The sequence below is a fragment of the Procambarus clarkii genome, chromosome 20 (assembly GCF_040958095.1).
Source record: "Procambarus clarkii isolate CNS0578487 chromosome 20, FALCON_Pclarkii_2.0, whole genome shotgun sequence".
Taxonomy (NCBI): Eukaryota; Metazoa; Arthropoda; class Malacostraca; order Decapoda; family Cambaridae; genus Procambarus; species Procambarus clarkii.
In genome coordinates this window covers 10,654,832-10,664,672 of record NC_091169.1, presented here as the reverse complement: position 1 = coordinate 10,664,672, position 9,841 = coordinate 10,654,832, and positions in this window count along the sequence as shown.

Here is a 9,841-nt window from a genome sequence, read left to right as displayed (position 1 = left end):
AAATTATCCACCGCTGAACGTGGGGATTTGGTCGAGCAAGGATTACAGAATACTACTTGTGATAGAGATAAGGGTTATTGGGTCATGTATGAAACTAAGCATGCCTAGTCTGAAGTGGCCCAATACACTGATGATTTGCCCTTAACCCTTCACATGCTAATATTTCTACTGATCTGTTGTCTGATTACAGCAAACACATTTTAAATATTGAAGATAAGAAACTCCCCAATAAAAATAATGAACTTATCGCCTCCTGTCTCCCCAAAAAAGATTACTTGGTGAGTTTAGATTTGTTACAGATGCTCATAAAATTAGGATTGGAAGTTGCTAGAATAAATACAGTTTATGAATTCAGCCAAAGCAAGCAGCTCAAAGATTTTGTCGAAACAAACATCCAAGAACGTACGAATACACCTTGCACCATTTCGTCCAAAGCTTTCAAGCTCATCAGTAATGCCATATAAGGTAAGAGGTTAACTAATGTGAGTAAATATTGTGATAAGCACTATTTAGTATTATAGTGTGTGTTGGTGGTGTTGTCGTGTTGTTCCTCCTTTGCAGACAACCCAACCTACAACTCGGTAGAGTGCTTATACCTCGCTAGGAGATCACACTAGGCGCTTCTGGCTCTTGGAGAGGAGCTCAACGTCACACATTTAGGGGATGCGGCTCCAACACTTAGCCTCGTTGTCACGTGCACACACCCACTCGAGCCGCTGTGACTCCCCACTCTCTCCTTATGTGATATGATTTCCTCACTCCCCTTTAACTTACTAGTCTTCCATCCTACCCTGTCCACAGCGGTGGTTCTTGGTTCTTTCTCTCTCTCTCTCTCTTCCTTTACTACCTCCTGGGAAGCCTCACTAGGACAAGGGCAAACACCAGCAAATTGGAATACATTTACTGGACAAAGCACATACACAATACATACACACATATAATAATAATGAATCCTATACTCTATACTATTACAATCAGGTTGCACTCCAACACCATCAGAACTCTATCATCAGCTTATCAAGTGGTATCCTATCTTCTGATTCCCCACCTGACACTATCTACCTCTTCAAGTAGATCAAGTCTTATACTACAATGTTGCACTATCAGCAAGAGCATATATCTATAAACATGTACAAGGAAAATCAGCATTGAATGCAATAACATATATATATATATATATATATATATATATATATATATATATATATATATATATATATATATATATATATATATATATATATATATCAGTATAAATGTTCCTTGATACACAACAATGATCAATCGATCACTCTATCAGTCCTAGATTACACACATCTGTAGGTAATCCAGCCTACGACTGTAACTCTAAACTTCAGTATAAAATACTCCTTGACATAAGAATGCAAACAATCACTCACCTCTCACTGCGTCTTGCACGCTATTGACAACCAAACACTATCAACTCCCTATAAGTAATCCACCAGAACTTCCCTTCCACCTCCGGAAGTTCACTACCCTGATATCTTCAGGTTCTTCCGGGCTTAACTACCAGGATCCTCTGCAGCTCCTCCAGGCTGCTACCATGAAGTTTCCTTGAGCAACTACGGTGCTTCACCCTTCTGCTAGGTTCCTCCACAGCTCTCTGGGCTGCTACACCATGAAGTTCCCTCGAGCAACTATGGTGCTTCACCTCCTCTACAGAAGCACGTGACACTCCTCTTCACTGCTTCTCCTCACCGCTCGAGGTCCTCTCCTCCACTACCTTGGAGTCTCATCAATTACTCCCTCTGTGCTGGCTTCGAAGTTCTCAGCAACTTCTTCCCCAAAGACAAACCTGCAACATAAAAATGTTTCCCCTTTAACACATAAACAAAAATAATCACACAATATGTTTGCCTCAAACCTCTATCTGTCCTCTACATACTGTGAGAGTGGACTACCCCGTTGGGCGGGTCCATGCTCCTCCTCGCCCAGCAGGCCTCCACACTCTCCTCCACCGCCCCTGTCAGTTGGCTTCAAGCGGTCGACGGGATACGACGCGCTGCTCGTCCCTCCAGCTATCTCTCTCATCTCCGTCCTCTTATTTAGGCTTCCTGCCTTACCAAAACATTTCTAACTCATCAATAAACATTGCTACTGTCGCTGGGCACATGACCAACTACAAGCAATCACTATGAACTGGCTTAACTTGTGCTTACCACAGATTGTCTCGTCGAGGGCGCTCCTCCCTCTGACGGAGCCTGGTCAGGGCGTTCCACACAGCCCACGAAAAATGTCTCTGGGTGGCTTAATACTCTCCTCGCCGTCCAGGACTTGAGACCACAACGTTCCCAGCTCAATTCCACAGCTGGCACGTCTGCACACTTCTCTTCTCTTGGAGATATATCACTAGGGGTTCCTTTCTGCCAGGAGCTCAACGGAGTGCGGCTTTCCTCCTGCGATGTCTGGCCTCAAGTGAGGTCAAAGCCCTCCAGAAGCGAGCCTCACGCCTCCAGCAAAATATCCACATCTCCTAACCAGTCATTTATCTGTTTTCTTCTTCACTGCCCATAATCTCAAATTGTTATTTAAATCCAACCAACTATTTTACATATGTGTTATCACCTCCATATTTCCTAGACCTTCCGGTTAGGTCAGGCTTGCTGAATAACTCTCAAGGGGGGAGACTCGTTTCTCCTGTAGGCTGAGATCATAACATTAGTTACATCTCGAGGCGAGTTTCAGAAATATGCATGTGACCCTTTCTTCAAACGTTGCATTTTACTGAGTGAAAACAGTCATTTGCACTATCAAGAAAGAATCCTTAAGAGTTAATACACCTACACACATGGGGGAAGAACTTAACTCAATGCCTTCAGACGAACAAGTCTATGTGGGTGGGGACGAGAACAGGTTGACTAGTTTAACAGTTACCAGGGATTTAAACAAATACTGAAACTTAAACCAAACAAATCCCCAGGGCCGGACGATGTGTTTGCCAGGGTACTAAAAGAATGCAATGGGGAGCTTTGTGATCCATTGTCTACCATCGAAATAAATAAAAATGGAAATGTTCGTTTGTTAAAAATCGCTAATCTCCGAAAATTTTTCACCGATTGCTTTGAAATTTTCAGACAATGTTCCATTTGCATCCGAGCGGGTTGTTATGCACATTCTATATTGATGTCACGTCTATGATGGTAAAAAAAAGATGTTTTTTTTTTAAAACTGTGTTTTTCATGTGAGAGAAGTCTTCAAAACCACTTAACTGATTGCTTTAAAATTTTGACACAACGTTCCATTCGAATAGGCGCGTGTTTTTATATACCTACTATATACATGCCTGTCGTGTGACAGGAAAAATACATGCTTTTTTTAAAACAGTGCCTTCTCTTGGACATAAGAGCAACACACACTGTAATCTCCCAAAGCTCTTCACCGATTGCTTTGAAATTCTGATACAACGTTCCATTCGAATATGTACATGTTTTTATATACCTACTATATAGATGCCACACCTGTGACCGGAAAAAACATGTTTTTTTTCAAATACAGCGCCATCTGTTGTATGTAATAGCAACACACACGCTATTCTAAATATGCTACGAATTCCATTTCAAAGCAAGTAGCTCAAAGATTTTGTCGAAACAAACATCCAAGAACGTACGAATACACTTTGCACCATTTTGTCCAAATCTATCAAGCTCATCAGTAATGCCATATAAGGTAAGAGGTTAACTAATGTGAGTAAATATTGTGATAAGCACTATTTAGTTACATCTCGAGGCGAGTTTCAGAGACATGCATGTGACCCTTTCTGGTCGTGTCAAAATTTTAAAGCAATCAGTAAAGTGGTTATGAAGATTTCTCTCACATGAAAAACACAGTTTTTCAAAAAAAAACATTTTATTTTTTACCATCATAGACAAATTCCATTTCAATGTTTCCGAATGCATTGATAAATTTAATTTTCATATATTTCGTTTATTTAAATTTTTATTGAATTATTTTGTTTGACATTGTATTGAAATTGAGCTGTGTTGCTTACCATACCGTTCATTTTGTAAGTATTAGTATAGATGCCACAGCTGTGACAGGTAGAAGCATTTTTTTTTTCAAGAAACAGCGCCATCTGTTGCACGTAAGCGCCACACTCGCTATGTTAAATTTGGTACGATTACTTTTCAATGTTTTAAATGGCATTGGCAAATTAAATTTTCATACATTTCGATTTATTTTCATTTTGATTAAATTATTTTGTGTGACATTGTGTTCGAACTGAGCTATGTTGTTTACATACCATTCATTTCATGAGTATAAGTATAGATACCACACCTGTGACAGGTAAAAACATGATTATTTTAAAAAACAGTGCCATCTGTTACATGTAACAGCAACACTCGCCATACTAAATGTGTTTCAATTACATTTCAAGTTTTTGATTTCATTGATAAATTTAATTATCATATATTTCGATATATTTTCATTTTGATTTAATTATTTTGTGTGACATTGCATTGAAAATTAGCTTTGTTGTTTACCATACTATTCATTTCGTAAGTATAGTTTATTTATTTATTTTTTCATTGTTTTTCATTTCGTTTTGTAATTGTTTTTCTTATATTTCAGTGACGCGAACATCAGATCATTTGATGTTCCCAATTTTCTGATGGGAACATCAGATCATTTGGGAATGCATCGAACGAGGGAGTGGGGAATGGCGGGGAGGACGAGGGGACGGGAGTGGGGAGGAGGAGGAGACAGAGAAGGGGTTAATGGTGGGAAGGATGAGGGGACAGGGGAGTTGGGATAGTGGGCATGAGGGGACAGGGGACGGAGATTGATGCGGAAGGACAAGGAGACAGGGAAGTTGGGGAGGGTGGGGAGGACGATGTAAATGGGGAGGGGAGAATAATAGGGAGGACGAGGGGACAGGGGGATTTGGAGATGGTGGAAAGGACGAGGGGACACTGGAGTGGGGAATGGTTAAGAGGACGAGGGGACGGTGGAGTGGTGGACGGTGGGGAGGATATAGGTATGTGAGAGGGAGGAAATGAAGGACGAGGGGACGGGGAGTGTGAAATGGTTGGGAGGACGAGGGGATGGGGTAGTGGGAAATAATTGGGAAGATGAGGAGACGGAGGAGGGGGGAATTGTGAGAGGACTGGGAGACAGGGGGAGGGTTGCTGTGGCTCAGCATCGCACATGTGTTGCTGAGCCACAGCAATGCGTGACCGAGTACAGCTAGTATTTAATAAATCATTAGAGTCAGGCCGAGTGCCAGAGTCGTGGAAGGTTGCTAATGTAGTACCAATTTTTAAGAAACGATAGATCACTTGTGTCAAACTATTATAAGAACATAAGAACAAGGTAACTGCAGAAGGCCTATTGGCTCATACGAGGCAGCTCCTATCTATAACCACCCAATCCCACTCATAAACATGTCCAACCTGTGCTTGAAACAATCGAGGGACCCCACCTCCACCACGTTTCGCGGTAATTGGTTCCACAAATCAACAACCCTGTTACCGAACCAGTATTTACCCAAGTCTTTCCTAAATCTAAACTTATCCAATTTATACCCATTGTTTCGTGTTCTGTCTTGTGTTGATACCTTTAATACCTTATCAATATCCCCTTTGTTATGTACATTCATCCACTTGTAAACCTCTATCATGTCACCCCTAACTCTTCGTCTTTCCAGTGAATGCAACTTAAGCTTTGTTAATCTTTCTTCATATGAAAGATTTCTAATTTGGGGAATTAACTTAGTCATCCTACGTTGGACACGTTCAAGTGAATTTATATCCATTCTATAGTATAGTGACAAAAACTGAACTGCATAATCTAAATGGGGCCTAACCAGAACAAGATATACCTGAAGAACAACACCAGGTGTCTTGTTACTAACGCTTCGATTAATAAATTATGTTCTTATGTTCTAAATAGGAGCTTCTTTGTATGGGCCAAAAGGACTTTTGCAGTTACCTTTATTCTTATGTTCTTATGATTATTTAGAATTTAAGGCCAAAAACTAAGGCAAAATGTATGAAATGAGGCAAATTAGACTGGTCTATTAACAGGGTTATGGATTTGTAGAACCAATTTCCGGGTAACATAACAGACGTACACCTCTCACTAAACATATCCATGAACCACAAGTCCTTTACTGATTACACCCGTCAGCAGCTGTCTGCTTACTTCCTTTCTCGATTGAAGTGATAACATTGAGGAAATACCAGACACCGATAAGCAGTGTGTGAGTGTTCGTCTACGTCCTGCTTTTTTAGTTTGTTACATTTTCCTATTTCTCTTGTTCTGAGAGAAAAATCTCTCTCTCTCTCTCTCTCTCTCTCTCTCTCTCTCTCTCTCCTCTCTCTCTCTCTCTCTCTCTCTCTCTCTCTCGTTCGTACTTACATTCTTACTTACTTGCTTACTTACTTACTTACTTACTTTTTGCTTACTTACTTACTTACTTACTTTTTGCTTACTTACTTACTTACTTACTTACTTACTTACTTACTTTTTGCTTACTTACTTACTTACTTACTTACTTGTTTGCTTACTTACTTGTTTGCTTACTTACTTACTTACTTACTTACTTACTTACTTACTTACTTACTTACTTACTTACTTACTTACTTACTTACTTACTTACTTACTTACTTACTTTCTATATAAACCTCATTATAGACCTCTGTACTGATGGTTCATTTTAAACCTCGGTGCCATTTGAAGTTTCCTTATGTGTTTTTAGAGATGGGGCGCCACGAAGGTGCTGTTCTCTTGAAAATTAGCCTTACGTCGGCGGTGTACAGTAATCTGTGTGTAAGTGTGTTAGTTAGTTAGTTAATGTGTGTTCCTAGTTGTTCTCACCTAGTTGTGCTTGCGGGGGTTGAGCTTCGACACTCTGGTCCCGCCTCTCAAACGTCAATCAACAGTTGTGCAGGTTCCTGAGCCTATTGGGCTCTATCTATTGGTCACCGACAGAGCGCAATCTCTCGCTCTCGCTCTCGCTCGAGCTAGAGCGCAAGTGAGAGCTAGAGTGAGAGCGCGAGCGAGTATGGAGAACTATCAGGAGAAAGCACCACGCCACGAATACATAGCACATGGAAGGGGTCAGGAACAGGATTTGGGATGCGACGGAGGGAAGAAATGGTGCCCAACCACTTGGACAGTCGGGGATTGAACGCCAACCTGCATGAAGCGAGACCGTTGCACTGCCCTCCAGCCTAAGTGGTTGAGCGAAAGCGAGAATGCGCGAAAACAAGGGAGAGAATGAGAGTGAGAGCAAACGAGATAAATATATAGGAGGCCGAGAGAGGAGAGAAGGGAGAGAAAGGAGGGCGGTGTGGAGGTAAGTATGGAGTGAGAGTGGGAGGGAGAGAGCTGAGTGTATGTGTGTGTGTGTATACTCACATAGTTGTGCATGCGGGAGATGAGTTCTCGATCTTTGGTCACCATGGGTTATCTTGAGATAAAGGTTATCTTGAGATAATTTCGGGGCTTTAGTGTCCACGCGGCCCGGTCCTCGACCAGGCCTCCATCCCCAGGAAGCAGCCCGTGACAGCTGACTAACACCCAGGTACCTATTTTACTGCTAGGTAACAGGGGCATAGGGTGAAAGAAACTCTGCCCATTGTTTCTCGCCGACGCCTGGGATCGAACCCAGGACCACAGGATCACAAGTCCAGCGTGCTGTCCGCTCGGCCGACCGGCTCCCTACCGACCGGCCGACCGACCGGCCAGTAGTGAAATATGTGACTAGAGCGACGCGCGCGCCAGCTGCCAGGTGGCACTCCTTGGAGTGCCAGCCGACAGGTGGCGCGCGTCGCTCTAGTCACACCGGGTTTTGGGGGAATTTCCCGGAAGTTTTGTTTCGGACGCTCTCACCTGACAGGTGGCGCGCGCGGGTGTCTAGTCACACAGGCTTTTGGGGGAATTTCCCGGAAGTTTTGGCGCGTTTCGGACGCGTGTTGTGTTTGGGTATGTGGACAGGAAAGAGGGGAGGTCATGTTGGGCAGCTGACAGGTGGCGCGCGTCGCTCCCGTCCTCAAGTTTTTTTTGGGGAATTTCCCGGAAGTTATGGCGTGTGTCGGAGGTAATTGGAGCGCGCGGGTCTAGTCCTCGGGTGTTATGGTAAGTGGTCAGGAAAGATGAGAGTATGTGGTAGAGTAAGTGATAGAGTAAGAAAATAGAAGGAAGATGGAGGAAGGAGTAAAAGAGTTGATCGTGAGTTAGTGTGTAGATGAGAGGAGAAGGCAGCACGGTCTGTTATGTTGTTTTGGGATGGGAGCTGGATGGAGTTTCCCCTTCGTCGGGAGAGAGTGCTCTGGGTCATTATGTGGTTAGACAAACCCATTGACTCCCCTACAGGAAGGTCTTAAGTGCTGTTTGTAAGAAATGCATGGAAAAGACACGGACTGCACCTGGCTTTTTCTGTGTTCGGGTCAAGAAAGAGAGAAGTCACTCTCGTTGTGAGACTGCAGCGGGCCATTATGTGGTTAGACAAACCATTAACGTCCCCTACAGGAAGAGCTAAGTGTGTGTGTGTGTGAGGATGAGGGCAAAGTCTCCTGCAGGAGGGGAGTGTACCATTACCTAAAGCGTTTTTCAATGTCGCGGGGGTTTTCGTTGTCTTCAGAGTGTTGATGTTCGTCCCACGGCGGGTCCCCATACACTGTGGATTCCGGTAAGGAGGCGCGAGATACTTACGACAGACCTACACCTGTCAGCCATCAATCAATCACTCCCCACCCCTCATCCCCACCCGCCCCCATACCATCAACCATTGTTCCGTGCATTCTCTTTTAGTATGTGTAAGCTATATCGCAACGTGATCAACATGGTGAGAGCAATAACGAGGGAAAAGTAAACACATTATATAAATTTATTCCGCGACGGAGTAAGCGTGCTGGTCGCAGGTTGGAGCCCGACTGATCAACTTTCCAACTAGTCCGGGTATTTCTCCCCCGACACCGGAAGTGGTGGGGCACCCATTACCATTGCGTTTCGCCAGGGTCCGCGATGGCGGGTGCCACGCCTCGCTCTGTCTCTGTCTCTGTCTCTCTCTCTGTCTATCTCTGTCTCTCTGTCGGTCTGTCTCTGTATGTCTGTCTCTGTCTCTGTCTCTGTCTCTCTCTCTCTGTCCATCTCTGTCTCTCTGTCGGTCTGTCTCTGGCTCTGTCTCTATCTCTCTCTCTCTCTCTCTGTCTCTGTCTCTGTCTCTCTCTCTCTCTCTCTCTCTCTCTCTCTCTCTCTCTCTCTCTCTCTCTCTCTCTCTCTCTCTCTCTCTCTCTCTCTCTCTCTCTCTCTCTCTCTCTCTCTCTCTCTCTCTCTCTCTCTCTCTCTCTCTCTCTCACCCTCTCTAAAGTCCACCACACAGCACTTCACTTAGTAAATTCAGTCAAAGTCAGTAGGTTGGCGTTTACTAAAAGAGAGAAACATTTCACATCGTCACGGAGACGCGATCTATACCTACAAATTGTTCTTGTTAACTGTGATCACAACATCTGCCGGCCCAAATAAATACCATTGAAATGTATGCATGTTTATCAAGTCATAAGCTGGTCTTCAATCTTATTATTATAACAAATCATAATTTGCTGTTCTCTCTCTCTCTCTCTCTCTCTCTCTCTCTCTCTCTCTCTCTCTCTCTCGCTCTGCCTCTCTGTCTCTCTGTCTCTCTGTCTCTCTGTCTCTCTGTCTCTCAGTCTCTCAGTCTCTCAGTCTCTCAGTCTCTCTGTCTCTCAGTCTCTCAGTCTCTCTGTCTCTCAGTCTCTCAGTCTCTCAGTCTCTCTGTCTCTCTGTCTCTCAGTCTCTCTGTCTCTCAGTCTCTCAGTCTCTCAGTCTCTCAGTCTCTCAGTCTCTCTGTCTCTCA